General features: G+C 36.2%; 1 protein-coding gene and 1 non-coding gene across 2 annotated transcripts in view; one reads left to right on the top strand and one right to left on the bottom strand.

The window, feature by feature from the left end:
• Nucleotides 1–18,583, top strand: part of ADGRV1 (adhesion G protein-coupled receptor V1) — a 487,139-nt gene that overhangs the window by 241,915 nt on the left and 226,641 nt on the right. The window lies entirely within an intron of this gene.
• LOC118932382 (small nucleolar RNA SNORA32) lies at nucleotides 16,157–16,245 on the bottom strand. Its single transcript, XR_005032751.2, has one exon. It is a non-coding gene; the product is annotated as a small nucleolar RNA SNORA32 (small nucleolar RNA).

The following is an 18,583-nucleotide window of genomic DNA, read 5'->3' as shown; positions in this document are numbered from 1 at the left end:
TGTTTCAGTATATGTGCGTCCCATGTAAGTGCCTGTCTTTGCTTTTTAATACCCAAAGGGCAAACCTGACTTATACTTTTGCAATTAGGTTCTAAGTAAATATTTTTAACATGAAGATTACTTTTTGATTCCAGTGTAGTGGCTGTTTGATAAGAATTTTAATCACACTTTTACCAGTAATCAGGCTCTTCCCTCATCCCCCCCATTTTAAAGTGATAATACCCCTGGGTTTTGGAAGGCAGGAGTCTGCTTTCAGTTTTGAAGGGGTGGATTCTCAATCACACTGAGTTTATTACCAAGCTCTCCATTACGCCACTGTCAGACCTTTGCCATTCTACCACATTCACCACATATTTCTTAATACTGGAAAATCACTTTTGTGTTAGAAACCTTCTGGAAAAGGATGGAAAATCCCTTATTTAACAAAAATTTGTCATCTTGTTTCAGTAATCTAGAATTTTCATTGCGTTGACTTCAATAATATGTTTTTCTGCTGCACCATGTTTAGCAAAAAGAATTAATTTCCTTTGAGTATCACCATGGACTTTCAGAAACCAAGAATGATTTATTTGCTTTGTGTCTAAGATTAACCAAGTTAAGAATGGAAAAATCCTATTAGATCATAATAGGCTGTTCCTTTCCCCATTGCAGTATTCTGTGCTACAGTATATTTCCTAATCTTTGTTCTTTTTAATAACATTCTTCCTGTGTTCATTTGAAAGTCATTACCCCAAAATATTTCCATGAAAGTATAATATGCATGATTTCAGATGGAGATAAATTCTTTGTGTTTGTTTTATAATACACATGAAAGTTTTTTTTTATATTGAGCAATGTTTTTCTCAAATGGGAAAGTTGTGCTAACTCCTTATAAGTTTAAATAATAGCAGTATTTTACTTGAGTAACTTTATTATTTTGGAATAGTGATGTTTTGTTTGGAACATGTGTTGGACTATGGATCATTTGTCAGATATATTTTATAAAGAAATTAGAATGCACCCTAAACTGAGAAGTAGGCAGATTAGGGTTTGTTTTCTTTTGGGGTTTCCCATTTTTTTAATAAAAAGAGGCAGAATTGGTAGACAGATGATCCACTGGGACATGAATAACTGGGATAATAAAATAATAATTTATATTCTCACATAATGTGGAGATACACATGTGGACTTGTCAGACCTCTCAGCAAGTGACTTCTGCTGTGGCCCATAATTCCCAGATGACAGTCCAGCTAGGACTTAATTTTTTTCAAAGTTAAGACTCATCTAGAAAATATAACTAGCAAATAGTCTAAATTAATCAACAACTTAGTTATTAGGACATGATTTTTAAATACATTAAATGGTGCCACTATGGGCATTTCTCTTTCAATCTAATGGTGTAGACATTTTGAATTATTCTCAAAGACAGTTTAGAAATTATCTGACTTAAAAAAAAAAAATAGTTACTTAGAAAAGAAAATAAGCCCCAACGTGATGCATCAGTTTGGTTGGATTTGCATATTATCTTAGTAACAGCCTGCATTTAAATAATCACTTACTAAATATTAATTTTTGTCCACTACCCAGATAAAATCTACTAATTTACTACTTAAAAATTGCCATGGCTTATCATTGCCTTCACGCTGAAGTCCAAATTTCCTAACACAGTGTATATGTCCATGCCAAGCCATGCTTTGGTCTCACCTTCCGTCCCTTCTCTTTCTCTCATGTCCCTCCTGCCCCAGCCCCACATTCCAGTGGTCTCACATCTACGCCGTGGGGTCTGCTTCCTCCTGCAACTTCTCCCCTTTCCTTGCCTAGTGAATTGCTACTCATCCTACACGCCCAACATCAAATGGCTGGGCAGCCTTTCTGGGGTTGATTAAGGTGGCCCTGAAATACTTTATATTGTTTGAGTTTTTCTAAGGCTGAGATGATGCTTTATTCATCTCTATATCCTTCTCTTCATCTAGCACCTGCCCTAGTATCTGCTAGGCATTTGCTAGTAAGGATATTATAGTTGTTTATGGAATTTGTCAATAAATTAATAAATAAGTGTTATGGTAATCCATCCATTGATGGATAGTCAGCATTTTAATTATTATGTCCAATATTTTCTATTCTGATTCTTATATTTCACACAAGTGAAGAAACCTCTACCTATTGCATTTTGGTGCAGGAACTTTTTTTATTTGCTCATCTTTGCTTTGAATTCTGTGGTAGAATTATATTACCTTAGGTAGACTACCTGATCTCATATAACTATATACTAAAAATTACATATATGCTCCTCTGTGCTTTTGTCCACGTAAAGAGTGGTATCACCATATCCAAGAAACACTCAGGATCATTTCAGAAGTATTCTACTAAAACTCAAAGTGTAACTAGTTCTCCAGGTGTTTGGAACCTCTTTGGGGAAGCTGACACAGGAAACAAGAAAGAAGTAAGGTTGCACACAGTTGCATTAAAATGCTTAGAGAATAAAATACAGTGGACCTTTGAACAATATGGGTTTGAACTGTGTGGTTCCACTTACACAAGGATTTTTTTCAATATATATGTTAGAAAAATTTTTGTTGATTTCAACTACTTGAAAATACATTCTCTTTAGCTTACTTTATTGTAGGAGTACAGTAGGTAATGTAACATACAAAATACGTGTTCATCGGCTATTTATGTTAGCAGTAAGGCATCTGGTCAACAGTAGGCCATTAAGCTGTTGTGGAGTCAAAAGTTATACATGGATTTTCTACACTCCAGCACCACGCTGTTCAAGGGTCAGCTATAACTGCTATAGGAATTCAGAGAATAGTGCGTTGTGATAGTTAAAGAAGAACTAAGAGAGGAGGTAGGATATCAGCATGATTTTAAGGGTGAAGAGGAGAATATTCCAGGAGGTTGGGAGCATCCCAGCAGAGGTAGAGGCTATGGAGACTTGTTTCCTTGGTGCCTCCTCCTTAGTCTACCTTTTCTCCAGACATTCCCATTTGTCTGCTGCTATGCAGAGTCACATCAGCCAAGTTCTGGGAAAGGATCCCATAGGAAATGTGTAAGAAACTTCCTGGCCATAACAGTAAACTGGTTCAGTATCAAATTGCTTTGTTGCTTGGGCCTCACATCTGTTTCCTTGCCCTTTTACCAACCTCTGTGCTCGTCACAGTGGATCTCCTGGTTGCTGACTCCCTGACCTTTTGACCGTTCCTGAAGCCTTGCCATTGTGCCTTGGGGTTCTCATCTGCCTGCCTGATTTTTCTCCTACCTTCAGTCTCTGAGCAGCTGTGGCCTGTGTGTTCTAATGTCTGCCTGGCTGCGGTTCCTGACTTGCTGTTCTCACCGAGACCCTTGGCCTGTTAGTACAGCTGGTTTACCATCTATTTAGTTGCCGACGTCTGGTTGTGTATAGTTGACTTAGTATCTATCTAGTTACACTGCATTTCCAACCAGAGAATATCCTAGTCTCAGTTTTTTTGTCCTGCCTCTTGTTCTGTCATAACCACCAGCTTGCTTGCCTTGAAGGACTCATTTGTGGGAATACTGAAAAGCCTTTGTGGGAATACTAAAAAATGCATATCATAAAGCTGTGCTGCCAAGGGATTTTCAAGATAGGTTGACGCTTACATTGCATTTTCTGGACCAGAGATTTTCAAAGAGAGGAGTTTGCACCTCAAAAATACACATGATGGTCCTTTGAAGTATGGACAAAATTATAGTGATTAACTCAATGTATTTTTAATCTTAACATTTTTTACAGAAATACAGTTATATAAAATACAGAAGAAAGGAAAAATACAGATATTAAATCAAAACAACTAAAAAATAAAATATTTAAATTATAGATTGGTCCAGGTTACTCTGTATGCCAAATGGTCTCATATCCAGTATGTAACAGGTTTCTGAAACAGGAGTCTAAACTCCACAACCTGGAAAGGTTAAACAATGAGGACCATATTTGTTTATTTGCTTTCAACAAAAGTGGGGTACTGCAGTTATTTGTGCCTAGATTTACAGGTGGTTTGTAGCTTTAACCCAAACCAGCACTCACAAAATGATCGCGTGCCTTCCAAAGACTATGGCCAAGACCTTGCCTATTGAAGGTACTGCCATGGTGCACTCACACTTCAGAGCTCACACTCCTCGTGCAGATTCTTCCTTACCACACTTAGAGCAAAGATCAGTGCTGTTTTCATCAGGTGTAACAGAAATCCCACCAGAAGAGTACTGGTAATTTCTAAGAAGACTACTAGAAAGGTGGTAGATAAAAATATATTTGATGAAGAATCTCACCATTAAGTGTATATTCTATTTTCAGGTAATAAGCAGTGTGGTCTTAATCTTTTAAAAATACTGTTTATTTAATTTTTATGCTCAACCTTTAAAATTTCCACTTTTTGCCATGTTTAATAATATGTGTTTCTAATTCTGAGAAGGCATATATATTTTACACATAAGTAAATATTTTGAGTATATCATCAATTTTTTTCTTCTTTGATTGGGGTTATTCTTTGCTCTTCTGATTGACAACGTTTGGAGACTACAGGTATCCCTAGAGTGTTGAGGGAGTGGATGGGGGAAGGGTATTCAGTGGGCTTCAGTGGCTTCAATCTGGGAGTTATAAGGTGAGTTTACACTTTCCGGAAGTTCATTCTGAAGAGGTTGAATAGAGAATACCATTTATTGAATCATTAGGTTCTCATTTGACGTCATAACCCAAAAGAATTTTTCAGGAAGGAATTCAGTTCTGTTGGCAAATTAAATTGTATTCCATTTTCCCAAATACTCAGTATAGGTTTATGTGAACAAATTAATTTTGGGGGAAGAGGATATATATACTTTTGTGTACTTAGATATGTACCATTAATTTTTGCTTTAAGTGTAGTTAAGGGAGAGTTTATAATAGGTGTATAAGTATCAGCTTTGACATGAGATACCAAGCTGCAGGTTTTTGGCAAGGATCTTTTACAAGATGTATATACACAAGTTTCCACTACTCTCTGAAAAGGCTTTATAGGAATTCTATCAGTGTGTGGGAGAAACCTGTGTAAATATTATCTATTTATCCATCCTCTATATAGGTATAAATATACATATACACATACACATTTGACAATTTCATTTTATCTTTAACAGCAAGAAACTGACTACTGACCGAACATCTGATGTTTTTATGGGAATATACTCTGGACAGTGGTGATAGCAAGCTCTTTTGTGAGTGTTCCTTTCTAGTCCTACTACAAATTCAGTCAGATATTTGACCTTTGACACTCACAAGAGAAAGAAGATAATGATAACCTAGTCTGAGATGGTCCTATTATTAACTAAGTACTGGCCACTTCTTATTTAATATTGAGAAATAGAGTTCCAATTAATCTGTTCTATCTGCTCTACAAAAAAAACAAGTAAAGGAGTTTTAGTAGAGAGCTGTAACATCTAAAATGCATTTGTAATTATGGCTAAAAATCAGTGGCTCTATTTTTAAGTGAATTTCTACAGGAAAAGAGGGTAGGCAGCATAATGAGAATTCCATTTGTAACTTAGGTTGCTTCTTTCATGTCTTGACAACATTGTGACCCTCAGGCAACTAGGCATTTAGCTTTTGAACTCTTTCATATTCTGTAAACTTTAGGAAGCACCAGTTATCTCCTGATCCATACATTCCCATCCAGGCCTCACACACTGAATCCATGGTCAGTTACCTTTGTTCATTCAAATCCACGAAAACATGTGATTTGGATTCATTCTCTTACTATATTTCTATAGAAACTAAAAACCTGATCTACAGTATTGATTTACATACTGGTTTACCTAGGAGAGAAAATTTTTTTAGCATATGTTGATATTTATTATTATAAAATGAATCACACAAAAGTTGACCTTGAAGCTTCTCATTTTTGTTGTATTAGTAATGTTAATATTATTACAGCTGAATTTCAAATAAGAAATATTAAACATTAACTATATAATAAACCCCCCTTTATTTATGTATTTGGCCCCTGCCACCTTAGCTTTCTGTGTCTGCAAAAAAGTCTAAATTTTTTGGACTCAGAAACAGCGTCATAGACATTTTCCCCCTTTCAGAAAGTTAATTCAAATGGGAACTGTCCCAAGTCTCACAAAAAGTATCTCCCAGTAGTTCAGGTTGAGGATACACTCTATGTAAGAGAACAGTTGCAACGTCTCCTATTAAGCAGTCCAATAATGATCAGAGGGCCTGGTCTGCATTGCAAATTCCTGGGTTCAAATCTTGGCTCTGCCAGTTCTGAATGGCAGTTGATATAATGAGTTAATCTCAGGGAGTCATTATGAGCATAAAATGCAGAAGAGCATATAAGCAGAGTGGCTGATACATGGTAAGTACTTGATAAATAAAAGCTGTTAATATTGTTGTGATTCCGGAAAAGAGAGGCTTTGTTAACGGGTGTTTAAGGTGTTCCCAACAAGACCAGTGGTGAAAAGCAGAAAGCCTGTTGCAGAGCTGATACCAGCTGCCCTCGTAATGAAGGAAGGGGACAGGGAAAGGAAAAGCAGCGAGTGGGCGGAACTGAGTCCACCTGAGGCCTGCGTGGCCTTTGTGATTTCAAATCAGTACCAAGCATTTCCCTTGACCCTCTGCCAGCAGCTTTTGCTCTAAGTTAATTAGAACCTATTTTGTCTCAAACCTGATATTGTCCACATTTATTTCTATATAGGAGAAATTTGGGACTTTGATGTTTCAATTTGAAGCATATTTTCATTTTCCATAACGCCCCTCCCAGGTTTATACTGTATAAAAAAACAAGACTAGACAAACATAGTAGGTTTTGAACAAATTTTTTCTAGTTTGAATTAAATAAGAAAAGTTGTTCAGAAGCAAACCCTAAAACTGAAGGGGAACCATTCCTCCATATGATGAAGAGAATTGTAATATTCACATGTGTTGTTAGAAATGCATATTAATGATTTATTAATTAGGCACTGTTCAAACCCTTAATATATATATATATATATATAATCCTCACAGTTACTTTACGAGTAGGTACTTACTATTGCCACTTTACAGATTAATAAGACATTGGGACACAAAGAAGTTAATTCTCCTGATGTCAGACATATAGTGCTTAGGAGGTAGTTCTGCAGAGTCCATGTCTGAACCTCTGTGTCCACTCATTTTAACCCCAATTCTATGTTAATAACATATACATGTATTTCTGATCATTAGAAGGCTAGATGGAAAAATGATGTGCTACGCATAACCAGAAGTGTGTGGTTTTGCCTGGGTAATTGGCCCCAGGCAAATTATGTGCATTAGAGACTAGGATTGAGTGGCCGGTGGCTTCTCGGTTACCATTCTGAGGGCAGGGCAGAAGCAGTGCTTCACATTTCTCCAGGTCCAGCTCTGCAACGGAGAGGTGTTCCTCTCTCACAGTAGCAGCAATTAGACTAGCAATCAGAGAATCAGCACTTTTATAACTTTAACTGCTAGCCCAAAGTGTAAGCCTAAATTTGTAAACTTTTTACTATAATTATCCTATTATATCAGTGTTTACCATTTTCTTAGAATTCTTATTTTTACATTTTGGTCGAAGTTATCTAACCAATGAAATCCAATAGACGTTTTACTTCTAAAAGTGGTAGCATAAAAATCGTTTGGGATTTAATGATTGGTATACATATGAAATTATAAAATGCCTTTAGTAGTATTAGGATTATAATAAAATTTGAAGAAATGTTTTCAGGTTTTTTTTCTTGATTGTAGGAAATATAAATTTGATGAGGAAACCTAGATATCCTCCTTCAGAGTTTTTCAGCCTTATAAGCCCCATTTATCACATGCATGCATCCCTTCCCATTGCAGTGTTTTCTAAATATAATCACAAAGGGCAAGCTTCCTTTCTACAGAACCTCATTCTGAAATGAGTTCCATGTGAGTGTCCACAGGGAACACCAAGCCAACCAAAAGGCACTTTCAAAATGCTTGTGTTCATTTTATTTGGAAACATTAAAAATTAGTTGTTTATAGATACATGATACTTCTCTTGCCTCAGTATCATAAACCTTTGTAGGTATCATGCTATTGTGTTTTGTCATCATGGCATGAGTTTTAAAAATGTGATAAAACTGTCTTAGCATGGTTACTTTAATAGTGAAAATCTAATTCTTTGTCCCGAGTGTGTGGCAGAGGATGGGGTTGTTTTAATGGATCCAAATGTAGCTGAATAATAACACTGACCTTAACTGAGGCTTTACTTTGTACCGGCCACAGTGTTAAACCTTTAATGGAGACCATCTCATTTAATCCTTAAGACAAGTCTTTGAGGGAACTACTTTTATTGTCCCTATTTAAGAAATTATAAACCTGAGGCTCAGAGAAGTTAAAGTGGTTGGTGCTTAATTCCAATTTAAAGAATTTGGATGTCATGCTTAGTGAAGCATAACTATATGCAAGTGTACTACTATACATAATATAAGTACAAATGTTGAGAGTATTATTTTATCTAATAACCTTTAGTGAGGTAGATATTTCCCCCATTTCTCACTGATTTTCACTTACCAGCCTCTGCTACGACCTTTTCATTAAGTTTATAGGTCTGATGTTTAATAATCTTTAAACAGGCCTTTCAATCTACCAGCTACGTTTATTTATTAACAACAACAAAAACAGCCTTTTTTTCAAGAAACCCTTTCTAATTAACAGTAGTCATGTGATCATGATATTTAATTACTGTCAAGATCTCTTAAGAGACAAATTTTCAAAGTAACTATTGGAATATTTATGAACAAAGAGATTGTATGATATCTGTCTCTGCTATCCTCAAAAGTGGATAAGTGGTGATGTTTTCAATTTTTTCTTTTCTTTTAACTTTGAGAAATTTAAAGTTTCTTTTTAATACTTAATATCATTAATTTGTGGGAATTATTACCTAGGGAATACTAAGTTAGCAAGAGAATATTCTTAAAGTAGTCTTAGAAAAGGTAGTATGTTCAGATATAGTTTAGGATAACTTATTTTTAATTACTTGTCCTAGGCCATTGTTCATCATTTAAAAACAAATAAAAAATTAAAAATAATATTTTGGTTTAAAAGCACTTGATATTAAAATAATTCTTTTGAAATTGATTTGGTTGAGTGACTATGGGGTTTGGCTTAAGAATTAAAGGGTTGTTTAGTTCCCCAGATTTTAGATTTACTTATTAATCCTGCGGCCTTTGGTCAGACATCTGGGGAAGGGCCACATGAACTGAGCATGGTGAGGTCTGTGACCTTGTTTGTTGGTTTTTCCATTGTGTCTGAAGGCTAAACTTTTTTAGGAATGCAAAAGTACTCTGCAAAAACTGAACATTGACTGTGAGAGAGGTAGAAAACAGGGTGGGAACAAAGTAAAAAAGTGCACATGAAGTTCTAAAATTAGCCACTGTTATCAATGCGCTGCCCACCAGGGACTGCTGGCCAGCCTGGGGTTGGGAGGACCCTTCCCTGCCCGCCTGGGGTGCGCCAGGGGAGGGGCCCTGCCTCCTGGCTCAGCTTTGCCCTTATACCGTGTACTACATGGGTGTGTTCATCTTAGATAGAAAGTTTACCCAGATCAACTCCAGAAGAACAGATTTAATGATTTTACTCATAAATATATATATATGTAGTTCAACATTTCATCATTCATATGTGTAAACACTTAGACTCTAATGATAACACTTCTGTATTATTTACTAATATTTTCAAACCCTTAAACATTCTTGATCCTTTTATGTTTGGGGCGACCTATGTTTGGTAGTTCAGGTGGATAGGGACAGAGAGAGACTCCGGGCCTCTTCATGGTGTTTCCAGATTTCCTCTGGGCATGGGCTAGCACCAGGGCTTGGAGGGTTGGAGAAATGTGGAGGGATATTTGGAGGCCCTGTGCCTTTGGCGTCCCACTGAGTATTCAGTGCAGCCACTTTGTTATGTTTTACAGGATTGCTTCTAGAATCCCATGCCAGTGAGTTAACTCAAAGTAAGGATTTTATTTAAGGCAACGACAATTTTAAAAAACATAGATTTAATATAACAAATTTTCATTTCTTTTGAGGTGATACTTTAATAACTATGTGACTTAATAACATTTAAGAATATGAAGGTATTTTCAATTGATAACATCATTATAATAAATAATATCTAAGAGACATGTAGATTTTCAACAGTCTCATCACCAGTAGATCACTGGTCAGGCCCCTTTCATGGTGGAATATAGGCATTTGAATTTTGGGGAAACTCTCCTGACAATCTTACATATATCCCAGGTGAACAAACAGTATTTGATACAGCTTTAACCACAGTATAGGTATTATTTTATATTCTATTTATATATTCTAGTTTACTTATGTTATAGCAAATATTTTCAATGTACCTTCATCATCTTCAAATTTTTCTTTAGAATTTCTGTGTATTTGTGCATCATAAATCAGTCCTATACTGTTGACTGTTTCATTTGTCAGGCAATAGAAAACAATGATGCAGTATCGTATGATTCCTGTTGGATCATTTCCAGACCAAATCAAAGAGAATGAACAAACCTTGGGGTTCATAGTTGCCACATTGCTTTCATAAGAGATGTAGCAATCATAATACTATCAGCAGTGAGTGCTTGTTTCAGCACACTTTCCTGGAATTGGGAATTACCATTTACTAAACACATCATTGTTTTCGGGACTCCAAAAATGAGAAGAGCAGGGGGAAAATGCTACAAATAGCTACATTTATAAATAGAGCCATGGGCAATTCCCAGGAAGCAGGTGGATGTAAACAGTGCTGTGTGTTTAATCAGAAAGATACAGGTAGGTTATTCTAATTTAAAAGTGACCTTCTAAATGATTACCAACAAGAATTTTCTTAATGTAAATTATCTACAGCAACCAAGAATGCATAAAAATTAACTACCGTGACTCATGCCAAACTATGTGCTAGCAGTTGGAATATTCAAAATAAGCAAACAAGACTGGTGAATCAGTAAAAAAAAAAAAAGAACAGATATAACCTGCCTCACACTCTTAAAGTTTATATCTGAATCCCAATCTGACACACTGCTGAGGAAATAAGTTTCAAAACTGATCATCTGCGATTGAGAGAACAAACTTCTTTCCCTTAAAAGAATAAATAGCTAGAGTCCCATATTATGTATTATGTTTTTCCCCTTGACTATAGATAGCACGCTTCCAAGCAGACAGTAGGCTGTTGCTTAACAAATACCTAGAAAAAGCAGATATTCAGAGAGTATCTCTGAACTTTTGAATTTGATTCTTTTTCTTCCTCATTCTCTATCATTTTTATCATCATCATGAACACTTTTGTAAAGGGAGCATTTGTAAAGTACTTACTATGCTGACTTTCCCTGCTTTATTTTATTTAATCTTATCATAGTTTTTAGAGAGATGTGTTTCACTATTCCATTTTTCAGATGAAGAAACTGAGCATGGAGGGTATAAACACCTAATTCAAGGTTATGCAACCAGTAAAAGTGGAAGCTGACGCTTCACCAAGGTGTATAAATCCCAGAGTCTATCCTTCCAGGCCCTGCAGTCAAACATCTAAGTGGACTTTCTAGAGCTGTTTGACTCTCACAGATCTGTGGTTTGGATGCTGAATCAGCCCAACCTAACGGCCGTGGAAGGTGCAAATTCTCATAGGAAGTAGACCAGAGTATTGGGCCAGCTCTGGTTCTCACAATTCTCCAGAGGCCTTCCTCAACTTCCAGGAAGCCTCTGGTGGTTTTATGAGAGGTCACATCTACTAGACTGAACAAAGACCCACATCCAGGAAGAAAAGATCTAAACATCTATTTCCCAAAGACCAGTTCTCTTTTATTAACACACACATCACTAGGTTTTAATCTGTAGACTGTTCCCAGTGGTATTATCCCCTGCATCTTGTATGTCCATGAGTCCCAAAGTTCAGTTGGAGAGAGAGTACAAAGATTAGTGGAAAGATCATAGCCTTTGAATGTAGCTATACTTGGGTTTGAGATCCAGCCCCACTACTTAGTACTTTTGTGACTTTGGACAGCTAGGTTACTTAATGACTCTGTGCTTGTGGTTTTTGGCCTTTAAAATGTGCATAGCAATAAAAGTTTGCTGTGTTGTTATAGAGATTAAAGGAAATATCTGTATATATATATTTTGTACAGTGTCTGGCACATGTAGACTCTCATCCTTGGAACTTTTAACTGCAGTGATTATTTAAGCGACTCTTTTACATTTCCAGTTCTAATGTTACTATAGCCAAGGCATTCCTCTCTTCACCTCTTAGTGGATTCTATGTATTATACCAGCCACCAGGATCTTCTCAAATGATCCTTTACTTGTGTCTCTGCTCAGTTTAGGAATTAAGTGTTCATAACCCAGGGGCTTAATTTGTTCCTAGGTCATACCACCAGATGATCTGCCCACTACCTCTTTTGCTGATAAGGATTCAGGGATATATATATTGTATCTAAACATACTAATGCTAACCCATTTTGTCAACTTTAGTGAACAAGGCACATCTCCCAACTGCTTGCATTCCATTAATTTCTGTGCTGTTTTTTTTCCATAACCAATTTTTTTGTGCCATAATACAGATGACCCTTGAAAAACATGGGTTTGACCTTTTTGGGTCCACTTACATGTAGATATTTTCCAGTTTAATAAATAAAACAATATCAACAGAGTTCAAGTTCCCCATGTGTTCCTCCAATTGTAATTTCCTCCCTGCCCAATCAGAAGTGTGTAACTGTTATCCAAAATTTGGTATTTACCATTCTCACGCATTTTTGTACTGTGCATATGTGTACTCTAGGCGATATGCCATATGTCATATTTTTGTACATTTTTAGCCTTTGTATGAATGACATCATACTGTATGTGTGTGTGTATGTGTTCTTCACCTTATTTTGTATTTTCCACTGACATTGTTTTATGAGATTAATTTTTTTTTTTAAACTTCTGGAGCACTGGACTCTATTTGCTGTCACTGTTACTGTGCCTTCTCATCTCCTTGGGTTGGACTTACTCCTCCACTGGTTTTGTTCCTGGGGTCCTGTAACTGACAGTCTTTTCTTCTTACTGTACAGCCTTTCCATGTGTATTCCCTGTCTCACTTGGCTTCTACAAAGCTCTTGTGTTCTCCTGATATCCAGATCTGTTTGTCTGAAAACCTGCTGGGTATCTGCAACAGGATATCCTGCAAGTACCATAAATTTCATCCCTCAAAAAGTGAGTTCATTATCTTCTCCCTAGATGTGCAATTTCTTCTGCTTTTCTTCTGTTTGGGTAAGGACACACCATCAAATCTGTGGTCCATGATGTTAAACGGTCATTTGAAACCCCTAATATTCTTTACTCTTCACAATGACTCAAATCACTAAATCCTCTGAAGGCTAAAAGCAGAAAGCAAGCTGCTGGAACAAGACCCATAATAATACATACACATAATAAGGAAGACGTAAGCCAGTGAAGTTTTGCCTGGCTTTGTTTTTTCTCATATACGGTCTGAGCCAAGTGCCCAGGTCAGTGGGCAGCTCGGCTCAGTGTAGCTCTTCTGAGACTGACTCTAAGAGCTCTTTCATCTGCAACATTACTTCCAAGGTCACCATTTCAGCCAGTGGGGGGGAGAGAGAGTGGAAATCTAGGGTCAAAAACAGAATCTTAAGCAAGATATAAGTTGTTCAAATCCCTACCATGTACATTTTTTGGGTTACAAGGGTCTAAGAAACAGTCTCAAGTGAGTAGTCACCCCCTAGCTGTATCTGTACACTCTGACGGCACAGGGGAACGAGCCTGTGGACAGGCCCTGTCTGTGCCACAGGTAGCTTTGTGGATGTCTATCATGGGCTTCCTTTCCTCACCTCATTTAGATGCCACTGCTGTAGTCCAAGGCTTCAACATCTCTGCCTTAAACTACTTGAAATGACCTTTGGCCTGGTTATGTTTATTCCTACTTAAGCTATTCCCAATGCTAATGTCAAAACTATCTCTATAAAAAATTAGCACTCTGTTATTTCCATCCGGAAAATAAAAAACTCTAGTGCACAGTGTAATAAATAAAGACAACAGTATTGTGCTTAAAATCATGTACCTTTCTGAGAGACTAAAACTTAGTTAGCCCAACCACTGAAAAGAAAAGGATAGTTATGTAATACGATCTTTACTATGGCAATCATATTACAATATGCAAATGTATCAAATTAACATATACACCTTAAATTTATACTATGCTTTATGTCAACTGTATTCAATTTAAAAAATTAAAAGTTCAGTATCCCTCTGGGATTTCCGCAATTCTTATGATAAACTCTATGATGCATGAAAGATGAACAGAACAGTCACAACCTAGCCTCAGGTAACTTCTTTAACCTTGTTCCCTGACACTTTTTCCATATATTCTATACTTTGAACACTTTTAGTTCACTGTTATTTACCATGCTTTGTATTTTCACAGCAGTATGTCTTTATTTTTGGAATTTCCTGCTAGGAGAGCTCCTTTTCCTTAGGACTATTACTCCCATCCATGGCTTTCCCAGCTAACCTTCCACCGAGCAGAGCTCGTTGCTGCTGCACTCGTGTTGCCACGTATGTAAAGCTTCACTGCTCAGCATGCGGTCTCCCAACCAGCAGCATTTGTCTCAGTTGGAAATTGGTTAACATGCTGAATATAGGGCCGAGCCTGACCCACTGAGCAGCCTCTGCCTTTGTAACCAGCTCCCATGTGATTTGGTACTGCTGGTGCCCAGGCTTTAGAAATAGTACATGCGCACTTGATTGCTGACTCATCGTCCCATGTAGACCTTAAGTTCCTCATGTAGGAACAGCATCTTGTTCAGTGTGGAGTCCTCAAAAGCTTCTGCAGAGCGTCTGCCACAGAGTGGCTCTCCGTACCTCTGTACTGATCATCTGGAGTCATAGTCAGTCTTGTCCTCTCCGGACACGCACAGTCTTACAGGACATCTTGCTTTGGGGTTCAGTGTTTTCAGCTCTATACCGACCAAATTGTTGGTCTCTGTGAGAAACAGAAGAGTTTTCTGCCCTTCCCAGACCATGTCCTTTTAAACTTGTGAACATTACATATATGGGTCACATAAATTGGATGAAATAAAGTTGCAGTGTATGCTCACAATTTTTTGTTATGCCTATAAAGAAGCCATTAGCCAGAAGGATAGTTTCATAAACAAATGTTAGAGTAACATGTAGTATGATGTAAATAAAAGATAATGTATCTTTTTAACAAATAAAATTCTATCACAAGTTACAGGTTTCCTGTGAATTCAGTTTAATAGAGTATGTAAAGGGAAGCATAATATAAAATTTAAATTTATATTATCTTATATTTAAATATATATACTTACTTATATTTCATGTTTATCTTATATAAATATTATAAATATTTAATATATATGACAGCTTAGACGTTAAAGGGTATTGTTAGTATTGATCTTTTTATTTTGTTATTTATGATCAGGCAAATCTCTAAATTACTTTCAGTTGGTCCAATATAGATCATACAGCATTGAGTATATTTCAGTTGTTGACTAATGTACAGATATATAAGTATTGTTTTCTGTATGATGGTAAGTGGTCAGTCTATGATTAATCAAGCATTAAATTCAGCCATGGATGCTGACTTTCCATTTGAATAGATTGACCTATTGAGATTCCCTTTTTTTTCCTACTTTCTACATGAAGTGTAAAGAAGGGTTTTTACTTACTGTGTGTAATGTAGGTGAAATTAAGTCAGTAAATTTTTATTTAAGGAATTTCACATGTTGTGATTCCTTCCACTGCCAATCACCTTAGCTCCTCCAAAGTTTCAGTCATGATCTTCAAGACAGTCCTTTTAAAATCAGCTGTTGTTCAATCCACAGTTTTTATCAGTCAGTCCTATGTAATGGAAATATAAAGTTAAGGTTTCTTTTAAGTTCTGAAGCCAGGCATGTTTGCTCTATAATTTACCTGGTTACTAGTGAAGCCAAAGAGATTTGACCAGGCAAAGGATATTTGCAAGACTCCAGAGAACTAGGCATGCCCTGTTCAATATGATAGCCACTAGCCATGTTTGGATCAGTGAAAATGTGAAATATGTCTGTTGTACAAATCTGAGTGATTACCAGTGGCTATTTACAGAGTCAAATATGGCTCGTTTATTTATATTGGACAGTGCTAACGCAGGCAATGGAAATAAATCAAGGAACAGTTAATAACATGTTCCCAATAGGCTGAATACTAACAAGGTAGCAGAAAGAAAACCTAGTGGGAATTTTTTTTTGTGGTTCATGTGCACAGCAACTGTTAAGCCTTCTTTTGTTGTTTCTTTTTTCTTTTAATATGGTTTGTCTAAAAGTCTTTGGCAAAGAAATACGTATTTTATCAGTACTATTTTAAGGACAGATGACAGCGTGATTCTTGATAACAACAGCTTCCTGAGCTACAGGGTCAGATGTACAACTTTCTCATTAGAAACACTTAATGCCAATATTTACTTTCAGTGTTGGTCTAACAAAATTGATATGTCACTAGAGGCATGTGATGGGTCCTGTTGGCAAAGTAGGAATAAAAAACAAACAGATACAGTGAATGAGAATGCCAACTCAAAAAAAATTATTTTCATACAGGCTTAATTGTCCGGGAGCATTCCTATATAGTCTTCTAAATTCATGAACATACAGTAATACTCTGATTTTTATGATGGTTTTGTACGCAGATTTTTATAGTCAGTATTTAATATATGAATTTAATATATGCAATTAATTGTTTTGTGTGTGAATGTTGGGTTTTTTTTAACCAAATAAAAAGGCATATTGGTGTTAGCCAAACTTTTAATTTTTAAATATTGGAGAGTTATTTCAAGATTTACCTAAGTCTCAATTTCTGAATAGGAACTGTAATTCTTCTTTGCTTAGATGATAATTTTTTATTGCCCTAGCCAACGTGGTCTTGCATATATAGAAATAACTCCATTTAATGGAAATGAGGAAGTATTGTAGTTTCAAGTCTAATAATAGTTTTACCTGGGCTTTAAAGAAATAATATTTTACAAGTGTAAGAACCTATACAATACAGATTGTTCAACTCAATAAACACTTGTAGAGTGTCCTCTTTGGGTGGGGAGCTAGGAATGAACAAGTGCCTAACTTTGAGGAGAAACCTAAACAGACTGCTTTGGTGCAGGGTTTCAGTGCTAAGATAAGACTTTTGACATTGCACCATGAGGGTTCTAAGAATGGTATGGTTTGTTCATCCCAAAGTGACTTGGAATACATGACATCCAAGCTGAGTACTGAAGGATTTGTAGATTTTTTACAGGTGAAGTGAAAAGTGGAGGGGAAGAGGATATACTTGTTAGAATGTGTCCAGGTAGAGCAAGTAACATTCATAAAAGCAGATAGCCCTGCCAGAATATGCCATGTGTTTATGGAGAAGAGATGATCAAACAGCAGTTTAAGATGACTGGAATGTAAAGCAAAATAGGGCAGAAGTCGAGGATAAGGCTGGACTGGTAAGCAAGAGCTAATCATCAAGCTGCAGGTATCAAAGAAGCCTATAATTTTACCATTGGTGGCAAGATAGTGGAGATTTAGAGTGAGGGGTGATAGGAAAGGGATCAGTTAGTCATTTGTCCAAGAATAGAGCTCACTTAATGGAGCTTCTATAAAACTAATGTATTTTCTTAGTTCCATTTTTGTATTGCTGCCCAAATTGGTCAATTTCACTAGGTAAAAATGTTTACTTTCCTAGAAGTAATACACTTCTGCTTAGATATTAGTGAATCTTTAAAACCAAATTGAAAAAAAAAAGAACTTTTTGTTATTATCAGTGCTTTTGTGCTAAATTTTATATAAATCATCAGTTTAAAGTATGGAAAGTAAAGTATGATTCAACAGATATGCAGTTAGATTGGCAACATAATTTTTTAAGAGAAATATTTTAATGTCCACTTCTAATATTTTTCACTAGTCCATAACTAGGTATGTTTCCTAAGATAGGCAGATATGAAACAACTATCACAGAACAGCTTGGAAATATGACAGTATATGCTTGGAAATCCTTTGCTCTATATTAACTGAGAAAAACAATCATTGGCAGTTCGTTGCTGAGCTAAATACATTTGGGACATGAAATCTTAAAACATAATTGTCTAGTGGACATAAAACAATCCAAAGGAGCAGAGGTACGACGTCAGAACAGCAAGAACCATGAAGAACTCTAGCTTTATGGTTTTTACTTTGCCTACTTTGTTTTATTTTCCTTCCGCACAAAAATAATTATAAATTTTCCACTTGCTAGAAAGGATTTTTCAAGTATTGCTGGACAGTTTAGCTTATTTTCCTCATGTATAAATCTGTATGTAATCATTTTAGCAGGTGAGAGAATTCAAGGAAGTGGTGACTTGCTAGGAAATGAGTTTGCAAGGCTGTGAATTTTTTTTCATTAGTGGTATGATTTTCCAAATATCTCATTTTATTTTCATGTTAAAAGGTACTTTTCCATATTATCACTTCTATGTTGTGTAAGTCTACCCACTAGGAGGCACTCTTTCCAAGCTCTCCCAGACCACCAGGAAACTTCCCCAGTAAACCCAGTGGGTTTTATTTGCCTTTTCTATTTTTGTTTTTAAGCTAAAGGTTTT

The sequence above is a fragment of the Manis pentadactyla genome, chromosome 2 (assembly GCF_030020395.1).
Source record: "Manis pentadactyla isolate mManPen7 chromosome 2, mManPen7.hap1, whole genome shotgun sequence".
NCBI lineage: Eukaryota > Metazoa > Chordata > Mammalia > Pholidota > Manidae > Manis > Manis pentadactyla.
Note: the sequence above shows the minus strand (reverse complement) of the source record. Positions and strands in the feature narration are given on the sequence as shown.